This window comes from Protopterus annectens, chromosome 6.part1 (assembly GCF_019279795.1).
Source record: "Protopterus annectens isolate FY-2018-M chromosome 6.part1, PAN1.0, whole genome shotgun sequence".
NCBI lineage: Eukaryota > Metazoa > Chordata > Ceratodontiformes > Protopteridae > Protopterus > Protopterus annectens.
Window position 1 is genome coordinate 194,452,889 of NC_056738.1, and position 24,314 is coordinate 194,477,202.

A 24,314-nucleotide genomic window follows, 5' to 3' on the forward strand; every position below is an offset into this window, starting at 1 on the left:
AACTTAAAAAGAATTAAAAGTGATGTTTTTGAACTTGAGAATAATAGACCTTTTTCAGGTACAGCAGAAATACCCTAACTATGTAGTACTAAAATTATAGTGGAAATGCCAAAACTTAGAATAGTTTGCATGCCCAGCAGAATAACATGCATTGTTTACCCATCACCTAATCTACACCTTAAGAAAGTACTAAAGTATATATAACTAACCTGCTGGTAACAATAAATAAAAAGAAGATCTGAATACAACTGAAATCAAAACAAATCATTTGCTCAGTAATAAGATACTGTTATGGGTCACACAGGTAGCATTTAGAAAATATAAGCAATACAAAAGAGAAGAAGAAAATTATAAGAAACACAAAAGAAATGGACCAAACTGAGAAGGATTATGAATTTAGTCAGTAAAGGAGATGCAGTTTTTTTATATGTTAAGGAGAATGGAATAACAAAGCAATGAATAATAAAGCTTTAAAACATGGTTATTGCCTGAACTGAGCAGAGAAAAAATAATGCTGCTCAGTGAATGCTTTGGCTCAATATTCACAAAGGAATGACATAACCAAAAATGAACAGCAGAAACACAGAGAGCTGGTGTCAAGCCCTTCGGAGAACAATGAATACTCAAAGAACTTCACAAACAAAAGGTGCACAAAAACATTGGAATCTGGGATGCTCTTAGAGAACTGAGAAATAAACTGATTGAAGAAATCATAGGAGGTTTAAAGTTATTAAAGACTGGAAGGAGGCAATTGTGATTCTTTTTCAGCAGTATGGAGATAAATCAGCTGTTAACTAACTGGTAAGCAGGACTAATGTGTAAGTAACATATATTATTTCCAACTAATACACATATAGAACAAAATGTGGCCTTGAATACAGCAGAAAGTCCTATTAGTTATACATCAATTCTTAGGTATATTATAAAATCACTTTTAAAGGTATAACTTTAGAATATCTAGAACTCACTGAAAGTAATGTAGCTCCCCAACAGTAAGATATGCCAGACACACAGAAGAAAGCTATGTAAAAATAAAAATGCAGTATTTGGTTGTAGATATTCCATAAGCATATTTTATTTTCAGCAAGCATAAACTTGTGAGGAGATAAACCCTATATGATCCAGCAAGACCATGTGAGCAGCATGATAGTGCACTGTTTTGTATTCAGTAAGTGGCTGTACACAGTGTGTAGAACCTCGCAACCATGGTAAACACCGTGGCATGCTAATTACAGTATAAGCAGCTGAACTGTATGTTAATCAAGTAATCCAAGATGGAGGAACTGTTCAACAAGCTATACAGCAACTGTGTAGACTCAGTACTGGTTTTCCCTGCAAATTCCAAAACCTATTTGAATACAGCCACTGAAAGCAATCTACATCGAAAGAATGGCAGGGGCTGCTGTTGCTTTAATTCATGCATATGCACAACAGGCTGACGTCTATGCTGTTGCTGCTAACAGACCATGGCCAAGAGGGAGAAGTGTTTTCAGACCCTAGTTAACTTATCAAAATCTGCATGAGGTGGAAACTGTAGAGCACTACAGGGTGGAACTCTGCATCCTCTGTTGTCCTAAACGCAGACCCAGGGCAAACCAAGGGGAACTAATGCCAGTGGAAACAAAGGTTTGTATAGCACTTAAAATGTTAGCTATAGGAACCTTTCAGAGATGAACAGAGGTCATGCTGGGGGTGTCACAGGCATCATCATTCATGATCCTCCATCAATTCCTGAATGCTATGCTCCAACATGGCAGTGACCACATATATTTCCCCTGTACTCCTGTGGACAAGACAACAAAAATGCAGGAGTTCTACCCTGTAGCACACTACCCTGAAGTACGGGAAGCCAAAGACTGTACACATATAGAAATCAAGGCACCACCTGGGGAATAGGGAAGGGTCTACATAAATAGAAAGGGCTTCCACTCCATTAACTGCCAAGGCATGAGTAATGCTAAGGGAATAATCTTGAATGTGTGTGCTGGCAACCCAGGCAGTTACCACAACTCCCAGATGTCTCAGATGTTCACTAGGGATGATATTCCACAGGGATATTTACTGGAGGATTATGCACTGGAATCATTGCTGATTACACCTATCAGAAATGCACACATACCCACTGAAGAATGCCATAATGAGGCACACACTCAAACCAGAAATATCATAGAGCATGTCTTTGGGCTGCTGAAGTTGCTGTTCCACTGCCTAGATACATCTGGGAGAGTCCTACAATAAAATTCACGTACCTGGACTGAAATATTCACCATCTGTGTCATGCTTCACAACATCATCATTTAAAAACACTTTCAGCAAGATCAACAAGGGGTAGGGGCACACATCCCACCACCAATGGCAAGGTCACCACAGCCATACACAAGTGAGGAGTCAGATGGGAGACCAGAAGATGCTGTGTGTGTAGGCATGCTCAATATGCCCTCACATTAGCTAAGAGGCAAGGCATAGCACACTCACTTACCACTTAAGGGTTAAAGCCTTCATCCTATGCACATATATATGGTAACATTGATGCCTGGCAATGCTTACAACCTTTACCTACCCATATAATAGCTGTGTACTCCTAGCATAAGACAGATTCTGCCCTGAAGTAAAACTGCTGGATTTACAAGGTAAGTGTGAACCTGGATTGTTAAAACAGAATTGTGTAATAATAAAAATGAATGGCATATTCTTGCATGTTGTTACTTGGTAATATGTAAGTAAAAGGTGGGTGATTTGTATAACAATGACCTTAACATGTGACAGCAGAGACTTATGTGAATACATTTGTCCTCTATCAAGTAATATGCCTCATGCACCAAATATTCACACAATCATATTTCTCAAAAGTACTAATGGTCACCAAATGTCCTCAGTTTGGCCTCATACTTTTGTACTGGAAAATCATTAAAGAGAGATGTTAGAAAGTAATGAAACTAATTTCAATGTCAGGTTTCATAACCCTCAGAAAATTCTTATAAATACTGATGAAAAAACTTTTTGATTTTTGTAAATCCAGTATAGAGCTGAAAAATGCAATCATACCTTATCAAGATCAGTAGTCTTCTGTGCAGACAAATCCCAAAGTAAAATATCTTCTTCTCTGTTATCCACATAAACAAGTCTCCTCACCATCAGGTTCCCTAGCTACATAGTTCTCTTTTTATAGTGTAGATTCAGGGCTATGAGCATGATGAAGATGCAAATGAGGTATGAACTTATTAGAATTGTTGAATCCCAAATACTTGGCTCCGTGTATCTGATGTAAACATAGTGTAGGCAATCCCTCAGTGTTTGTTGCTAATGGATTGAAACTGTGAATGATTACTGATAGGGAGAAGGAAAACACAACAACAATTTAGAGTCCCTTACCTCCAGTGGGTGTCTCAGCCAGGTTAGACTTCCAAAGTGTAGAAGTAATTGTATCGAGGTTTTAAAAGTATGTAAGAAGCACACAGTTCACAGTTTCTGTTCAGTAACATCCTACCTCCCCTTCATTCTTGATGACTGAATATTATTGCCATTTAATATCCTTACACTTTTAAAGATTAAGACGCAGAATGCCTTACAGACTGCATGTCTCAGCTTACTGATCAGATGAGACAAGAATGAGCAACAAACAGACAGATAAGACAGAGCTGCATGTATGCAAGCAATAGTGATAAATGATTGTGTGATCATTCAATGCACTACATCTGAAATTAATACATGTAGAAACAACTGTCATATGTTTTGTTAATACTGTGGATGGTGTTGCAGTTGGTTGTATGCAGAATGATTTTTATTCTCTGATGCAAAGCTGTTTCTGTGGCAAAGCAGGTTAAGACATCCTTACTGTGTTGTGAAGCTTCATTGGAGTGAGAGTCCATATCCAAATATGTGCAAAAATATTTCATGTGTACTAACATACATTTTTGTAGTGTTGTTTTTTTAATAGATTTATTTTCTTCCTTTCTCATAATTCTCCATTTTTTTAATTTATTTTTTTTTAATGCCAGTGTTTGAGTGGTGCATGGCTTAGCACAAACAAAAGGAATGGAGAAACACAACACATGTCATGTTTATCTTTGCTTATCTCAATTGCGAGACATTTAGCAGTACGCAAACATGGACTAGTAGCCCACACAGGAAACAGACAGAACACCTGCAGACAAGGTATAGACATTCTAAGTGTCAAAAAGGATACATTGTTGCAGTTTTTTCTTTCCATCTTGCAACCCCACTAAGCAACGTTGTGCGGCAGTTAGCAAGGTTCCCCAACACCTGCAGATATCGAACACCTGCAGAGAGAGGAAGCAGACATTCAACAATTTCAAAACAAATACATTCTATTAGTTCTGTTGGACACCACCCAAACACACTAAGTGGTGTTGCATGGTGGTTAACACAGAGAAGTTAAGAATGAATAGGGGATTATTCAACTGTTATTTAACTATTCCTGTGGAAGCAGGTGAAAGTGTAGGGCTGTAATAGATAGTCCTGTTTTCTAATATAGGAAATTCCAGACATTTTTACTGTTGTGCCATTTCACATTATATTAAATATCACTGATAACACTTTATACATAATTATAAATAGTAGAGTTAATATGAATTATATGTATTCTGCAGTCTGGAGTTGGATGGCATTCACATTTAAATACGAAAGATACACAAATGAATGCATACAATGACCTTGTCAGGACACACATACATGTTAAACACCTCAATCTGCTATCTGTATTTATAAATGATTCATGACTGTTGGAGAAGTGCTTCTTCTGTGGCAAAGATGGAAAATCACTGCTGTGGAAGATAATGTTTTGTCTCATGAATAGATTTGATTCCCACACTGCAAAAAATCTATTTTAGCAGTGTATAAATCCAAACAAATGAGTCAGGTCATGTAATTTATGCCCCCAGTGCATGACTGCAAAATTAAATCACCTAAATGTTACAGCAGCAGACACCCCCTCAAACTAATTTCAAGTGTCAGAATAACCTTCCAATTTCAAAAAAATGCTTTCCTCTTTGTTTGGCACTGTTGCTGTCTGCTTAACATTATGCAAACTTCATTGGCATTGTTGCTTGGGTTTCAACACTATCAGTAAACACAATAACAGGAATTGGTGGGAAATCATTATTTGCCCTGCTCTGGAATTAGACATGTCTGGTGTTAGAGGGGAATGTGCCCAATTTATGGTTCAGAGGTGAGTTTTACAGGAGTCCAGAATATTTACTGAACTCCTGGTAAAGTGCCACAGCCAAAGGCTTCTGCAGGGAAACTATTCTGGCTTACATTACAAGTCTGAGGTTTGGAATAGTCTGGCCAAGACTGTATCCAGTGTGACTAGCATCCCACAGATTGCAGAACAGTGTAGGCACCACTTCAGTGACCTAAAAACATGCAAGAGGGATACGCTCAACCAGTGGTTGGATGGGTTTTGAATTAGCAACATCCCACAGTTGTGTAAGTATGCTAATAACAAGAATTTATAATACATAGAAAATTAAATATAGGCTAGACTGGCACGCATAATACTCTTCTGTTTTTTTTTTCACAGCTAATTCTGAAATAGCTGCAAATGGGCAGGCCCATGGCATGTTGATCATCTAGTGAAACTGAAGGAATTAAGTAGTATGTATGCAGCAGAAGAGAAGTATTACTGTAACTTTAAAATGTTTTTCTTTGCTATACAGTAGTAGCAAAGTAAGCATGCATATCTTAACTGTAAAAGCAAGTATGCATCCATCAGTCTGTAGCACAACCCAACTTTAGGAGTCAAGTCTAAGACTATAGTCAGAGGTTGTTAGTTCAGATACCATGAGTGACAACTATACAATACTGCAATTCTTTAATAATATTACATAAATTGAATTCTACACATGTGGTATAAATGCCCTTCTGTTAACTGTAATCTGTATAATTGGACCAAGCATATGTGCTATATCTGCACATTGCAAGGATTACTTTGAGAAATCCATAATTATATTTTGTAATTGTTAGAAAATATACTTAAATATAAAACTTCAGATAAAATAGTTATATTATTGCAACACTGCATTATACAGTATTGTTTTGCAAATTTTAGCTGGACCTGGATGTTTTCCTGTGTAAGAAAAGGCTTCAGTCTTCTAATCCTACCCTATAGTCCAGACATATGGAGAATATGGGAAATTGTTGTCACATGTAGTACACAACCAGTGCTTGCCAGAAATTCCTGCAGCTCCTTCAGTGTTGGTGTATGTCTCTTAGTAGCCTCCCTGACCAGTTTTCATCTTGTCTTTTAATCAATTTTGAAGGGATGTCCAGTTCTTTGCAACGTATTTTCTCCACTTTTTTATGACTGTCTTCACTGTGTTCCATGGTATATCCAATGCTGTGGAAATTGTTTTGTACACTTCTGACTGATAACTTTCAACAATGAGAGCCTTTTGATGCTTTGTAAGCTCTCTGAGAACCATGGCTTTTGCTGTAGCAGGCAACTAAGTAAATGTCAGGAAAATCCTTCTAGGACAGTTGAACTTTATTTGGGGTTAATCAGAGTTTCTTTAAGTGATGGCAGGTGTGTGCCCAAGAAGACTGAATGCTGTAATTAAATCAAAAGGTGCTTCAACAAAATATTAGTTTAAAGGTGTGCACACTTATGCAACCAGCTTATTGTATGTTTTATTTTTTATATTTTTTACCCTAACAGATTTGTTTGTTTTTCAATTGAATTGTACAGGTTATAGGTCACATTAAAGGTGGGAAAAGTTTTGAAATGATTTATTGTGGCCTCATTTTTTTTATATCACAAAAACCTGGCATTTTAACAGGGGTCCATACACTTTTATATCCACTGTATGTTACATATGATAGACTAATTTTTATTTCTTTTTTTATCTCACCCCAACCCTTATATCTTTTTTGTTATTTTCTGATATGAGTCATCAGAATGTCTCCATGTCATCCATCTGTAACAAATCAATAAATTCTTCACAGCACAGGGAGGTAGGCCAATCCCAGTGGCTCAGCCTGACCCTGCTTCACCAGCTCCGACACTAACACGAAGTATATTTGGGACCCAGCCTGGCAGTACTGTCTCTGCTGCCCCTGTAATACATGCACCCTCAGGTAGCATGGGTCTATATTACATTGTCGAACTTCTAAAAGTTCAACGATGTAATAGCGAACTCAAATGTCCGAAACAGTAAATTAGCGAACACACAGAACAACGATTTTTTCCCAGGGAAAAAAAATCGCTGTTCCCTAACAAAAAAAACCTGCAACCTTAAACATAAACTAAAGTGGGGGGGTTTCACCCCCACAACCCCCTACTTAAATATACCAACTCCAAGATCGCATCACAGTGAAGAAAATAGCAAAGCCCCAAAAACGTCCCACCAATTTTTTTCCCTGGGAAAAAAATCCATGTGCAATGGCTTTGCTGTTTTCAGGTTTCAGATGTTTGGGTTCAATATTACATTGTTCAAACTTTTAAGAAGTTCGACGATGTAATATAGACCCAGGTAGCACTACCCTGGAAACTGGTGGTGTGGTACCTTCTAGGATTACTCAATAAAGTGAGGATTTCATCACCCGTCAGGAGATCCCAGGGTTGGTGCATAGATTGGTGCACTGCACCATTGGTGTACACCTATACTGCATGGAGAGACTGCTGTTAATGATGGCACATAGGAGGAGGAGGAGACATCAAGCACTCCTGCAGTCGGCAGAGTAAGAGGACATTGATGACAGTCCTGTGGGTGAGGACTAGATTCTAACTTTCCCCATGTTTGATGGGCATGGGCTTGTGCTGTCCCCTGCCTTACCCCAATCATGGTGTCCCCTAACATTTTGTGTCCCTCACTGTCCTTGTGTCTTGTCCTGTTTGTCCTGTTTGCTTGCATTTTCTTCCTCACCTACCAAACTTACCTGACCAGAAATACCAACATCCATTACCCAGCATTCCTCTCTTACTGACGTTAAAAAAAGAAAAACAGGCACCTGTGAAGGCTGCCAGCTTAGCTAGATAGAAGTTTATAGATAATTTTGTCATTTGTAAATATGAATGTTGAACTACAGACTTGTTTTCTTAATTGAAAGGAAATACTGTGAAATGTTGAAATACAGGCTTCTTTTCTTAAATGAAAGAATATGCTGTGAAGTGTTGAACTTAAAACAATGAAGCAACATTGCCCTCTGATGTAAACAAAGGTAAGTCAAGCATTTCTTGTCTAACCCTTTGAAGTTAGAATTTGGAGTCGATGAGTCTAGAGTGAAGCATCCTGTCTATTGTTTTAACTTAAGGAATAATTACTAGAGTTTACATATGGAATGTCTTTTATTGATGTAGTTTCCTGCAGGTGCAAGATAACAATTATGTAGTTTCTGTTAGCCTGGGAACACCAGGAAAGTGTGAAATGATGTAATGGGAACAAGGACTGCAATAGCAATTTAAACAGAGAGAATCAGAAGGCATTAAACATTTTTGTCTTGATCATCCAACTCACAGCACTGTCTTGCTCATATGTAAGTTATCTTAGACTTGTGTTTTCTTTAGAAATACCTAGGAACTAGAAAGATTTTCTAAGTGTTTTCTGTGATGTTAGAACTGTACTTATGAATCATTTTAAGTATTTCTGTGTGATCTCTAAACACCTGACTAGCATTGTGTAGTAGAAAGTATTGTCTTGTGTTTTTATTATTTATTATTAAATATTTTAAAACCTTTTAACTGTGGCTGGTATTGTGTAGAGATAAGTTAAGCTCTAAGAGTACATTGCATGTATATAAGGATCCTGTACCAAGTCACTCTAATAAGCCTTGATTGTTTAGGACATGCATCTGGAGCATTTCTCCCCAGGCCTCCGCTGAAAACAGGCTCTGTGGAACCTAGTTGGACATTCCCGGTCAACAAATGTTAAATAAAAAATAATAAAATAAAATAAATAAATAAATAAATTTAGTTATACTACCAATTGGATAATAATATTGCACAGTAATAATTGAACACCTTTTTAAGGGCCTTTGAGTAGCTGATAAATATTAGCTAGGTGGTAGCCAGTGGTACTACCATATAGTCTGGGAAAAAGGGGCACAGCTGGAGATTCTGTGCCAGCCTTCCCCAGAAGTGTCTGTGTGGTTGTATAAACTCTTATCTCAAAGTGTGTGTATGTCAGCTACTTGGGCAGGGACATGAAGCACTGGTTGGACAGAGAGGGTGCTGGAGATTTTAGCTTGGCCAGCTGGCTGAGATCTGGACCCTATAGCTGTGCCAGTGGGGAGTCTTATTGGGGACATGGAGAGCAAGGGAGCAACCAGCCCCAGACTGTGATCTCTGTGTGCTCTTAAGGGAAATTGCACTTTATTGGGTGTATTTGTTATCCTTTCCTCATATATGAGATGCTTTCTCTGGTGTTAGTGGTCAGGATTTAGGCTCCTTGATTGCTGGGCCAGGGCATGGGTGTCACAGCACCTGCCCACAAAAAAAAAAAATCTTCCCATAGCACTCAATTTCACACACGTGTCTTCTTGACATGCTTGATTTGGTTCAATTAGCTATACAACATGATTGCTTTGTTGCCACCCCTCTTTGTGGAGCTGACAGTTCAAATCCAGCTAATGTTCTGTACTTATTTTCATTTTATACTGTTGAAGAAATGAATAGCTATGATTCTTTCCTACCTCCCTCTTGCACATTACTATATTGCTTTCCCTTTGTTCTCCCTCCATCTGTCCCCCATTTCACCACTTTCCTATGTACCCCAATTTAACACTTATGATTTGGTCAAAAAGTAAAATCACACACAACACAAATAAGTACCAAAACAAAACAAAATATAAACAATGAATCCCTTCACTTTTTGGCCTCTGTATTTGCACGGAGTTTGGCATCATGCACCAATGCCAAGCAATGGCGAACAACTATTCTGTGGTGCAGTTACCACGGTACAATTCCACATAAACATGCTGTGCTCTGTCCATCAACACACAGTAAAACACGGTGAGTGTAGTATAAAGAATAATTTCATTACAGTATCACTGCTTATTTAAAAGCATTATATACACCTGGATTCAAACCTATATCATCTGGGCTCCAAAAGAAATGTTTCAATGCATTTATACCTGCTGCCACAGAGTCAGCTAAGCAGCAGCTGTGTTTCATATCCTCAGTACTGAGATCTCTCAGAATTTAAGCAATGAGGTTTTCATTTTTGTAATGCTTAGCTATGTGCAAATAAAGAAAGAGGTAGAAATATGTATCTCTCTCATGCGCAAACATTGTGCTAACCATTGCGCAAACCTGCTACTCTGCAGAGTGGTATGCAAAGTGGCCAATAGCATGTATTACTTCTGTTTACTGTTTATTTAGTGTTTTTGACATGACACTACACATAGTGCCTTCCTTTTATTTGTGTTTCTATCTAAAAAAGACACATATTTACAATGCAGCCATCTGTTACAGCCCCCATGCACTGCAGCCTTGTTCTCTTTGTACTTGTTCACAAATATATCAACTACACTGTATAAATAAATAACAAATGTTGTCTTATATGCCATGCACATCATAAGAATGACAGTACAGATTCAGATTTTCCAACACTAGTAGTAATGTGGATACCTGTTTGCATGTAGTTTGTAAAGCTGTCTCTTAAAGTATACCTGCACACTGAAAACACAACCACCAAATACTATATATATATATATATATATATATATATATATATATATATATACATATTGCACTCTCAATGATCTGGTAATATGCAGAAATTTAATGTTTTGACAGTTGGACATAGCTAGCTATCCATTTCATCCAGGCCTCCCAACACATTCTCTCCAACATTTACTGCCAATGTCATCCACTATAACTTGTCCTGCAGCCTTGTAAAAGACAGATTTGTGCCATTGCATTTGTGTAAAATACTGATTTTTCTAGTATATGTACTTAAGATAGGTAGGGGCTCTAATATCCCTGCAGGCAGATGGTATGTGTGTGTGTGTGTGTGTGTGTGTGTGTGTGTGTGTGTGTGTGTGTGTGTGTGTGTGTGTGTGTGTGTGTTTGTGCACTTGCCTGACATTAGAGAGAGCATTTTACACCAGCATCTATGACACTGCTATTACCATTTTCTCCTCACCAGACACTGCTGATGACATTGCCTTTAAACTGTTGTCTGACACTCTGCAAGTCAGACTTGAGGTGTGGTGCTAGCCTTAAATACATAGTTCTCTAGTTGGTGTACTTAGGTAGGGGTTCTGTTCTCACTGCAGTCAACTCATGTGTGTGTGTGTGTGTGTGTGTGTGTGTGTGTGTGTGTGTGTGTGTGTGTGTGTGTGTGTGTGTGTGTGTGTGTCTGCATTTGCTTGCCATTAGAGAAGGCATTTTATTCAAGGCTGTAGGACACTATTACCATCTTCATCTTGCCAGACTCTGCTGATGTAATCAGCTGTAGCTGATTTTTCCATGTGCAGTATTTCCATCAGGGCAGTGTCAGAAACTGCCCTGCAGGTCAGGCACAAATCATCGCATCCTATACAATATAGATTACAGTGACAGGGCTTTCAGTCTGTCCACATACATCATTGCATGGCTTGTAGGCCCTGTATTTTTCTGGGTGAGAATCCCCTGTGGTCTCTCTAGCTACTCCAGGTGTTTGGTGAGGTACATGCAAAAGGGAGCATTATACTATATTAGTGTTCTGATGATGGTCGAATACAGTTCTGTTATAACATCCTCAGATCTGGATACGATGTCCTGACTTATGAGGTGAACAATATAGCCTTTCCATATTACTGTAGAAACATGGTGGTCAAAGTTCAAATTGCTATCAATATGTGTTCACAGGTATTGCACCACTGGGTCTGAGCATGGGGGGTGTTGTCAGTGCTGGAATTCATAGGTTCATAGGTGTGTACTAGGCTAATGGCTCTGGAGGCTTTACAAGCCTAGCCCATAGGATTACCCTGGCATTGTGCCACCTGACCTCAGTTCCTATTGCCTCTGTCGAGTAGAGCCTCTGGGGTGATCCCTGAGGTGAATTTTCTATTTCCCATCCACTCATCAAGATTTCTCTTGAAGAAAACCAGTGAGATACTCTGCTTGACATGTATGAGAAGTCTATTCCATAGCATGGGCAGTCTCTGGGTTATGAACCTGTTCCTCAAGCATGTTCTGTTGATTGTGGTAATGAGGGTGAGATCTCTGGAGTCTGGGGTGTGGAGGGCTTGGGATTTATTTAGATGTAGCATTTCTAACAGAGCTGGGTCAGACATGGCTTTGTAAGTCAAGCAGAGATCACCTGCAGAGGACCCAGGATTGAACTCTGTGGGACTCCACTCGTGACTGTTCGGCAGTCTGACTTGGAGTCTGTGAGTCAGTTTTCAACACATCTAGTGATATAGGGTTTGATGCCTAGCTTAGTGAGTTTTTCTATGATTCCTGAGCAGGGAATGGTATTAAAGGCCTTGGCCAGATCAAAGTAGGCTGTATGAACCTCTTACCTTCATCCACAGCTCTGGTGACTGAATCAAAGAAGTTGACCAAGTTCAGCAGGCATGATCTACCCTTCACAAAACCAAACTGTGTAGGATCCAGAGTTTGGAAATTCCCTATAGCCTTGTTTATTAGGTCCATGATGATGAGTTCCATAGCTTTGCATATCAGACTGATTAGGTTAATTGAGCGATAATTCCCGGGGTCTGTAGTCACTCCTCCTTTGTGGAGAGGGATGACTGTAACAGTGCGCCATTTGGTAGGGACAAAGCCTGAAGTGAAGCTGTGATTCAGCAGGGCACACGTGAGGCATCAGTTCACTTTGTAGTTCATGTAGAACACAGCCAGGGATATTGGCAGGTCCCATAGAAGCTGTATTCTTGGCCTTGGACAGTGCTATTTTAACCTGTGCAGCAGTCATACTGGGTTTCTGACAATCTACTGGTATTGTGATTGGTTCTTTGGGGGGGAGAGGGGTAAAGTTACCACTGAATCTGTCGGTCAGTATATTGGCAATATATGTTGGCTCGGTATAGGAGGTACAATTGTGCAGCAGCTCAAAGTGAATCTGGGTATTGCCGTGGAGATTCTTTACATAAATAGAGAAGGCCTTGTGGTTGTCTTTACTATTTGTGGCAATTCTGTTTTCATAGCTAGCTTTAGAGGATTTGTTGAAGGATCTCAACATTTTGTTGATGCTGATAAAGGAGTTTTTCCAGTCTTGGGACTTCACCTTATTCAGCATCAGTTTCTTCCTTCTGTTGTAGAGTATGTTTATGGCAGGGGCCCACCAAATTGGCTTCCTTTTTTTTTTTTTTTGAGGAGAGCATCTTAGATCTATTGGGTATTGCGAGATCTATGCATTTGTGTACGTGTTCGTACAGTGCACTGGTGTATGATTTGGCAGTCATGCAACTATTCTCCATTTGCATGGGTGCCTTGAAGTTAGTCACCTATGTTTTTAGGGCCCAAAGTTAGCTTTTGAGAAGTTTTTCATGGTGGTTACCTTTGTGGGGGTGGGGGAATGGGACGGATGTGTATTTCCAAGGTGATTAGTTTGTGGTCAAATCTAACCAGGGAAGAGTTGACTATTGGTATAGAGCAATAGTCACCCATGTTAGTAATGACCAGTTCATGGATGTTGCTACTTCTAGTGGGGGTAAGAGCGAGCTGATCCAGAACATTGGAATTAATGAATTCCAGAAAGCATTGAGCAAGTGTATTGGCACATGAGTAGTTTTCCCAGTTAATGGAGTGGTAATTGAAGTTGCCTAGTTTGAAAGTGTTAGGTTGGACCCTAATATTCTCCGAGGTGCTTAGGAACGTGGAATGTGAGTCTTGGGACATGGTTGGGGACCTATAGCAGGCTATGACCTGAATCGCTGTCTTACCCAGTGTTAGCTGCACCTGAATTATCTCAGATGCATTATGTTGGGCTACCAGTCTGCAGGTGTGTGTATCCTTTATGAATATGGAAACAATACTGCCTTTGGAGCTTCAGTCCAAGTTCTGGGGCCGAAGGGTGTGGAATGAGTTAGAGCCTGGTAGCTCAGGGGTGCTTTCTGCTACCTTGAACCAGATCTCTGTTACAGCACAAATGTCGATGTTCTGCATTTTAAAGAGTGCTTTGAGTGAGTGCATTTTGAGATTTAGACTTCTAGCATTGAGCAGCATGACTCTCAGATTGCATTTGTTTGTAGCTGTTATGGTGGTAATTTGGTATTTGGAACACTGCCTAAACAGGCACTATACGGGTGGCAAGAGCCTTGGCTAGTATCCAGAAGTTCAGAGGTGACAAACGCAGGCCATCTCTGGCAAAGCATTGATGTCTGTCAGTCATGTCATCCCAGGCAGACAGATATTGGATCCCCTTAGAATGACACCAGAAACTTAAACAATTGTTGAAATCCATCATTTTCTGCTTGTACTGTGTTATCATTCCAGGTGATGGTAGGATGCTGCTCAGGGCTAGGGTCATACCTGCTTGGGCTACATAATACAAGAGCTCCTCCATGTCTCTTTTCATGTAGTCCAGGGAGGTACACCTCAGGTCATTCACACCCACATGTACAATGATGTCATATTTGTACCTGTTGTTGAGGGACCTGAGTGCATGCATTATGTGGTGGATCCTGGAAGCTGACTGTTACCTTTTCCTTATTCAACCTAGTGAGTGGGACATCAGTGTGCCTCACTATCGAGTCACCTATGACTAGTGTGTTAGACATGTTGTTTTGCCTTAGGGGCTTTGGGTGAGTGGCACACTGTTTAGGAGAGTTATGTGTCTCGTCATTAGTGTTGTGTTCTGATGGTCGGGTGCATTTCTGCCTTTGAGTTCTCTGCTGTTTGTGTAGATTTTTATTGAGAGCCTCCAGATGGTGGGTGTGTGGTTTGTGTTTTTATGTGAAGGCAGTGCTGGTGTGTGTTCTGGAGGGCGATGTGCTCCATGTGGTGTGGTGCAAGTGTTTTCCTTCTCCTCTTGATCAGTTATTCCGGTCTTGGATGGAGAGTGTGTGGCTTCCAGTTTGGATATATAAGTGCATCACTCACAAGTCTGAGTGTTGGGAGGTAAGACGAGAGGGTTGTCAGTGTACATGAGGCAGTTGCTACATTGACTTAGGATGCCCAAGTTCACCAGGTTAATAGGAGAAAGCACAGGGAACTGACATTTAGACATGCCTGGAGGGGTGGGCATTAATAAATACTGGAGCTGTTTCCTTGTAGAACATTTTGTGCTGGTAGCACTTTTGTGTGCTACAATAATTGCTACAAGAAGTCCGGTAAAGTGTTAAACTAATAAACTAGAAAAGTGCAGGAGAGGAGAGAACTAGCACATCTAAGGGAAAAATTGAAGAGCAGACTTTGGCACTGCTCAGAAGCTTACAAACAGTCCTGGAAACAGCAGATCTGTATCTGGACTAGATTAGTTACAGGAAAGGAGGGAAACAAGCGCAGTTGTGGACTTTTAATCCAGAAATTTGAAAGAGATGGAAAAAGATGTTTAAAACGGCCAATTAGCTACTATTTCTGGGCCAGAAACCACTCCTCATGTGATAGATAGGCTACCTAGTGCTTTCCACTCTCACTGATAAGCTATAAGGCTTCCCTCTAACACAGAAAGGCTTGGGAGGCTCAGAAGCTTATAAACAGTCCTGGATACAGGAAAACTGTACCTGGACTAAACTAGTTTCAGGAAAGGCAGAAGACCACTTAAACCAGAAAGATGAAAGAGATGGAAAAGCTGCCCAAACAGCCAATAATCCACAATTTCTTGGCCAGAAACCACTCCTCTTGTGGTAGATGGGATACCTAGTGCGTACCACTCTCACTGATACGCTAGAAGGCTTTCCTCCAACTCAGAAAGTCTTGGGGGGCTCAGAAGCTTACCAACAGTCCTGGATACAGCAATAGTATATGGACTAGACTAGTTACAGGAAAGGCAGGAAGCAAGCACAAATGCAGGCTTTTAAACCAGAGAGTAGAAAGAGATAAAAATAACTGCCCAGATGGTCAATAAATTGAGTAGAAATAGATGAAAAAACTGCCCAAATGGTCAATAAATTACTATTTCTGGTCCAAAAACCACTCCTCTTGTGGTAGATAGGCTACCTAATACTTACCACTCCCACTAAGCTAGAAGGCTTCCCTCCAACACAGAAAGGCTTGGAGGGCTCAGAAGCTTACAAACAGTACTGGATACAGCAAATCTGTACCTGGACTAGACTAGTTACAGGAAAGGCAGGGAACAAGCACAAACACGGGCTTTTAAACCAGAAAGTTGAAAGAGATGGAAAAACTGCCCAAACGGCCAATAACTACAATTTCTAGGCCAGAAACCACTCCTCTTGTGGTAGATAGGCTACTTAGTGCTTACCACTCTCACTGATAAGTTAGAAGGCTTCCATCCAACACAGAGTGGCTTGGGGGGGGGGGGGGCTCAGAAGCTTATCAACAGTCCTGGATACAGCAGATCTGTATATGGACTAGACTAGTTAAGGAAAGACAGGAAGCAAGCACAAATGTGGGCTTTTAAATCAGAAAGTTGAAAGACATGGAAAAACTGCCCAAATGGCCAATAAACTAAAATTTATGAGCTAAAAGCCACTCCTCTTGTGATAGATAGGCTACCTAGTGCTTACCACTCCCACTGATAAGCTAGAAGGCTTCCCTACAACACAGAAAGTCTTGGGGGGGTGCTCAGAAGCTTACCAACAGTCCTGGATACAGCAATAGTATCTGGACTAGACTAGTTACAGGAAAGGCAGGAAGCAAGCACAAATGCGGGCTTTTAAACCAGAAAGTTAAAAGAGATGGAAAAACTGCCCAAATGACCAATTTCTGGGCCAGAAACCACTCCTCTTGTGGTAGATGGGCTAAGTAGTGCTCACCACTCCCACTGATATGCTAGAAGGCTTCCTTCCAACACAAAAAGGCTTGGGTGGCTTAGAAGCTTACCAACAGTCCTGGATATAGCAAATCTGTATCTGGACTGGACTAGTTACAGGAAAGGCAGGAAACAAGCTTAGATTTTTTTTTTTCAGAAAGCAGCTAAAACAGCACTAAAAATAAAGCAAATACAGTTTAAATAAATGCAATTTATTCGAAATGTATTCTGAACTAAATTCAATTGTTGCTTTATTCAATTCTGAACAGTTAAGAATTGCCAAAAAATATACTTATTAGCTGAGAAGCACACTCAGCACTCACTCAGAACACAAGGGGATTTTTTTTGTTAGTAAAGTGCAAGGAGAGGAAAGAGGAGCAGAAGATAATTAGGATTAGTTTAAGAACCTAAGTGGGTTGGCCTTCTCAAATGTTCTCTCTGTAATAGGTAGAATGAGCACTAGACTTGGAGGAGTGTCCTAGATCAAATTTACAGTAGGGGCGGGCAATGGCAAAGCCACCAACTATAACAAATCCCACAGGAATAGGGTGGGTGGAAAGGAGAAAACCAGTTTCAGAAGAGATCAGGAACAAAAAAACAATGCCAGCAAATATATAAAATAATTCAGTCAGCAAATACATAAAATAATTCAGGCAAAAATTAAGATAATGCAGAACTCTGAAAAGTTAAAGTGCTAAGAATTATACTTATCACCGATTACATTTCCAGATTGCTTGGGAGCACTCAAGTCAGAACACAAGGAGTTTCTAACAGTGTATGCAGGAATTTACAATGAGAAGCTATTTTAAATCAGCAAGCCTTGAAGCAATCTGATAACAAAAAAGCTGTTAGACCAGTTTTATAAACTTTAACAACACCACAGAAATGGAGGGGACCAGTTTCAAAAGAGATCAGGAACAAAAAAACAATGCCAGCAAATATATAAAATAATTAATTCAGCAAATACATAAAATAATTTAGGCAAAAATTAAGATAATGCAGAACTCTGAAAAGTTAAAGTGCCAATAATTATACATATCGTGATTATCTTTCCAGATTGTTTGAGAGCACTCAAGTCAGAACACAAGGAGTTTCTAACAGTGTATGCAGGAATTTACAATGAGAAGCTATTTTAAATCAACAAGCCTTGAAGCAATCTGATAACAAAAAAGCTGTTAGACCAGTTTTATAAACTTTAACAACACCACAGAAATGGAGGGGACCAGTTTCAAAAGAGATCAGGAACAAAAAAACAATGCCAGCAAATATATAAAATAATTAATTCAGCAAATACATAAAATAATTTAGGCAAAAATTAAGATAATGCAGAACTCTGAAAAGTTAAAGTGCCAATAATTACACATATCATGATTATCTTTCCAGATTGTTTGAGAGCACTCAAGTCAGAACACAAGGATTTTCTAACAGTGTATGCAGGAATTTACAATGAGAAGCTATTTTAAATCAGCAAGCCTTGAAGCAATCTGATAAAAAAGCTGTTAGACCAGTTTTATAAACTTTAACAACACCACAGAAATGGGGGGGACCAGTTTCAAAAGAGATCAGGAACAAAAAAACAATGCCAGCAAATATATAAAATAATTAATTCAGCAAATACATAAAATAATTTAGGCAAAAATTAAGATAATGCAGAACTCTGAAAAGTTAAAGTGCCAATAATTATACATATCATGATTATCTTTCCAGATTGTTTGAGAGCACTCTTAAGTCAGAACACAAGGAGTTTCTAACAGTGTATGCAGGAATTTACAAAAAAAAAAGGCTATTTTAAATCAGCAAGCCTTGAAGCAATCAGATAACAAAAAAGCTGTTAGACCAGTTTTATAAACTTTAACACCACCACAGAAATAGGGGGGTGGGAACAGTTTCAGAAGAGATCAGGAACAAAAAAAAAAAACAATGCCAGCAAATGTATAAAATAATTCAGTCAGCAAATATATAATTTAAGCCAAAATTAAGACAATGCAGACTCTGAAAAGTTAAAGTGCCAAGAATTATACTTATCACCAATTATATTTCCAGATTGTTTGACAGCACTCTTAAGTCAGAACACAAGGAGTTTCTAGCAATGTAGAGGGGAATTCTACTTTGCAGAAGGCAAACATAATGACACATTTTTGCATTTGTTTGTAGACTGTCTGACTTTGTCAGCAATCTTTTGTCCATGTTAGCCCCTCCTGTAATATGTTATCATTGATGGACTAATGATTGCACCCAATATGCAATAATCAGCAAACTGGGTAAGCCAAAGGCTGTATACTTTAGCCTGGACTGTCAGGAAATAGATTCCAAACAGTAAAGGGCCCACCACATATCCTTGGGGTACACCAGTGGTGACAACTCTACTGGTAGAGGTTGACTCACCAACTTTCACAGTATATGTTCTGTCAGTGAGACAATTGGTTAACCATCTAGTGACGTAAGCATTAATCCCCAGCTGGGAGAGTTTCTCAATGGTACCTGAGTGGGGGATTGTGTCCAAACCATAGGCCATATCAAGATAGGCAGTATGCACTGTCTTACCTTCATCCAGGCCTGTAATACAGAATCAGTGGGCTGTGACAACATCACAGATCTGTAGCTGAGATATTAAATGAATAGAAGAAGTAAAAGAAAGAATAAAAATTTTAAAGGTGTAGGATTAAAATTGGATGAAGTAACAGCCAGAGAAATTGAGATAAAATTAAGAAAAGCCTCTAACTGGAAAACCTCAGGCCCAGATGTAGTACATAACTTTTGGTTAAAAGTATTAACATCTTTGCACAAGGATTTAGCCATGAGTAAGAACTATTTATATGTGCAACCCGAACAGGCACCAACCTGGCTAACAACAGGCAAAACAATGCTCCTTCTTAAGAGTGATCCTGCAAGCTACCCTAAAAAGTATAGACCAATAACTTGCCTTCCAACGATGTATAAACTATACATGGTAATTGATGCCAACAGAGTTAATAGTCATTTAGAAGAAAACTCAATTATGGCAGTAGAACAAAAGGGCAATAAAAGAAACTCATATGGAACAAAGTATCATTTGTTATTAAAGTCATACTGGAGAACTGTAAAAAGGGGAAGAATTTAAGTATGGCATGGATTGACTATAAAATAGCATTTGATAGTATCCCACATTCATGGATAAAAGAGTGGTTAAAAATGTATAAGATACATCCTACACTGATCGACTACATTACAGTGACCATGAAACAGTGGTGACCACTTTGCAATTAAGCCATGATAAAGGACAGATTATTATCCCAGGGATAAAATTTCAAAGAGGATATTCCAGGGTGGCTCTCTGTCACCATTGCTATTCTGCCTTGCCATTAACCCACTAAGCTGTTTCCTTAATAACTTAAGCCATGGCTACAATTTGGCTCGTAAAAAACAATAAAGTGTAAAGACTTCTCATCTTCTCTTTGTCGGTGATTTAAAACTCTATAGCTCATCAGATGAGGAACTGAAAGCACAGCTGCAGGATGTCAAAACTTTTCCAGATGGTATAAGAACGTCATTTGGTCTTAAATAAGTGTGCAAAAGCAACCTTTAAAACAGAAAAACTGCAGCATCAGAAAAACATCCATTTGGGACAAGAATATGACACAAAAGAACTTGAGAAAAAGGGAGTGTATAAATATTTTGGAATTGATGAAGGATCAACAATAAAACATGAACAAATGTGAATAAAACTAAGTAAGGAATACTTTAGAAGGCTTAAGTTAATTCTGAAAACAGTGTTGACATCTAGGAACAAAATTCAGGCTATGAACCAATCTGTTCTTCCAGTCCTGACTTACAGTTTTGGAATGACTGACTGGCCCCGAAATGTGTTGGATAGATTAGATAGGAAAACAAGAAGGATGATTCATGCTCACCAAATGATTTATAAAAATCTGTGTATACCGATTATATATACCCCTTTCCGAAGGAGGGATGGGCCTCCTTGAAATTGATTACATGTATAGATCTGCAGTCGTGGGACTCCACACATACCTGCTGACCTCACAAGACCCAAATGTAGTTAAAGTCTTGAAAGATAAGGAGAATAAATCTAAGATTACTTTTCTGCTTAATGTAGCAGAAGCATATTGGCATCCAGCAGGAATGGAAATCAGACTAGAAGTAGATAAAAACCAGGCAGCAACTGAATGTGCCAAAAACAAAAGAAAGAATATAGGGTGAAGGACCAGATGAGAAGGCAAGAAATGTGGAAAAAGCATAAATATAGATGCAAGTATAGAAAACTTCTGAGGAAACCTCATGTTGATCAGGAATGAACACGGGAATGGCTAAGGAGAGGCAATTTCAAATCAAGAGATGAAAGGTTAATATTGGCAGCCCAAGATAGTGGGCTTACATGCATGCTGATTTACAAAGTCCATTGAATATGTGCAGAAACAGACAAAGGTAGGTTTTGTAAAACCAAATTGAAAACAGCAGCATACTCAGTTGCTGGGTGTGACATACTAATGGCAGAAGGACTGTATACTGAAAGGCATAATAATGTGGCAAGACTGTTGCACTGGGGATTGTGCAAACACTGTGGTACTGAAGTGGCTGAAAAACACTGGAAACCTGAGCCACAAAGCATCACAGAAAATTATGAAGTTTTTATCACATGGGATCACCCATTACCACCAGTTCAAAGATAGATGCTAGAAAACCGGATATAGTGGTTCAGGAAAATAAGACAAAAGTAGCATTGATCATTGAAATTGCTACACCCAGTGACTACAGTGTCTTGCATACAGAGAGACACAAAGTCATAAAATATCAGGATCTGCAGGCAGAAATGAGAGCAATGTGGAAGAAAGATACCCAGACAGTTCCAATAGTAGTTGGAGCAACTGGGTCTTATAAAAAAGATTTTATAATTGTATTTAGATAAGTTACCGATCCATGTAACCCCGTATGAATTGCAGAAGGAGTCATTACTGGGCACACTGCAAGTGCTGTGAAGAATACTTTTGGCAGACATTAAAGATTGAAACAATACTAATTTCATGAACTTTAATCATATTTTGACTTAGGAATGGGGTCCATTCCCATCATAGTATTAAAACCCCAAAAGATTTGGAGAAATTAAAAGTGCAACTCAGAACATACACCTACCTGACACAGTTGGATACACACTTAAACATACCTACCAGATGGAATATGTTCCAGTAGACGATTATACATCACCATGCATCCATCTGAGTGGTGGGACAGCACCTGATGCATGCATGTATAGACACATCCTGACTTTCCTCATCTGTGAAGTAGACCAGCATGTTATCATGAACCTTTTCTAAACTGACACTGGTAATGTCCCAGCTATGTGCAAAAAGGCATGTGTGAGTTGTTAATGCTACATCTGTGTCTGTTACATCTGTTAGATGTCCTCAAAGAGGTCACCAGGGGCATGCATGATGACAACACTATCATCCTGCAGAACCTGAGCAGGCCAAGGTGATACAAATCCACACTGAGGAATTCACTCAGCACTTTAAGATATGGCCATAAACACCTATATCATCGAGTGGGTAGACCACTGGATCACATACATGGCATCTAAATATGTTGAAATGTGAGAAGTATCTCGAGTACAGTGCAGGTCTGTACATCAGGACAGTGTGATAGGGCCTTTTCTGTCCAGTATTTAAGTCACAGATGTCAAGAATGACATACCCATCCTGTGTCCAAACAGCTGTCTGGAGGACTGCAGATTGTGGGAAATCACTGACTCCAACTGTGATATTAGTATAATACAGACAGTATCAACACACACCAAAGGTTGTTTAAACACACAGTCCAATGATAATATAAACATCACACCCCTATAAGCAGACAAGTGGTATGTGACCTGTGTCCTGGGGTAGATGGTATGTGGAACATCCACTAGCATGTGGCCACAGTGGTGACTATCCCTTGTATGTAACACAACTACTGAGTATGTTCAGAACATCCATATGAAAGGCCATAATACCTCCATAGTTCACAGCCTTCATCACACCAATAGGTTAGTACAATGCACCCTTCTTCATGTAACTCCCTACACATTTTCCAATGATGTGTATAACTGAGTGCACTACCTTTGCCACAGTGAGCTCTCACACATCTTATTGGCCATACCTAGGTATTGTTTTTTTGCATAACATTAATGTCTGATGGTGCGTAGCCCCCATCAAGGTGTTATAGCAGATGCATGTGTGTTACATGTTCTGGTGATGCACACAGCACATGCATAGCTGTTTGACAACATTAATGGCATGGGTTACATTTGTAATAGTGTGGCTTGTGCCATATATATATATATATATATATATATATATATATATATATATATATATATATATATATATAGGTCTACTTCATTTGATCGAAAGACCATTTGATTGAATACCCATTTGATTGAAATTTCATTTGATCGAAAACCAGTATTCAAGGCATAAAACTGGGATTTGTCCCCCTCCCCAATGTCGTGTGACCCTGGAGTTGGTATATATAGTTAGGGGGCGAGTGGGGGCGAAGCCCCATACCTATTTTCATTTAAAATGTGTACTTTTTGTTTTATTTTCTTCTTTTAAAGGAAAATAGGTGGGGTGTTCCGCCCTATGTATAGTTAGGGGGGAGTGGGGGAAAAGCCCCATACCAATTTCCATTTAAAATGTGTACTTTTTGTTTTATTTTCTTCTTTTAAAGGAAAATAGGTGGGGGGCTTCGCCCCCCCCCAACTATAGATACCAACTCCAGGGTCACACAACATTGGGGAGGAGGACAAATCCCAGTTTTATGCCTTGAATACTGTTTTTTAATCAAATGAAATTTCGATCAAATGGGTTTCGATCAAATGAAGTAGACCCATATATATATATATATATATGCCATGCATACCAGTCAACTAGCCTGGATTTATCATAATGTCACATACAGGTATAGCAGCACCCCTCCTAACACCTCCAGCAGATGTTACAGTGCCAGGACAGTGTACTTGAGTACCCTCATAGATTGTTGACGTATAATAGTAGTTTTACAAATGTGTTCATGCAGAACCATCTTTAATTACTCACAATTACATATGTTATGTCAGAGACTTGGGATTATTGGTGGTATTATTCTGATATTGTCCATGATAATGTGCACTTCAGTTTACTTTTGTCCGTAAGTCTGTAACTGTATCCCACTTGTTGGAGACCTCTGTGACATTACAGTCATATTCATGTAAATCATTTTGCACAGCTTCACAATATGCACCCAACCCCAATTGTGTATAACATCCCTGATAGATTTCCTCTCCGTTGTTCATGTCAGGATGCTTATATCACAAAGACATCCTTCTTCATTATTATGTCAGTTTGTCTGACAGTCACATAATATAGATTTTCAGTCTGCAGTCCATATTGTACCATATCAATGTGATTAGTGTTCCTGCTACAACTGTCTTCCATTTACATGCCCTCCTCTATTGTACATTAT

At 39.2% G+C, this 24,314-nt stretch overlaps 1 protein-coding gene across 3 annotated transcripts in view; it reads left to right on the forward strand.

Moving 5' to 3' along the window:
• ANXA6 (annexin A6) overlaps positions 1-24,314 on the forward strand; it is a 779,963-nt gene that overhangs the window by 231,113 nt on the left and 524,536 nt on the right. The window lies entirely within an intron of this gene.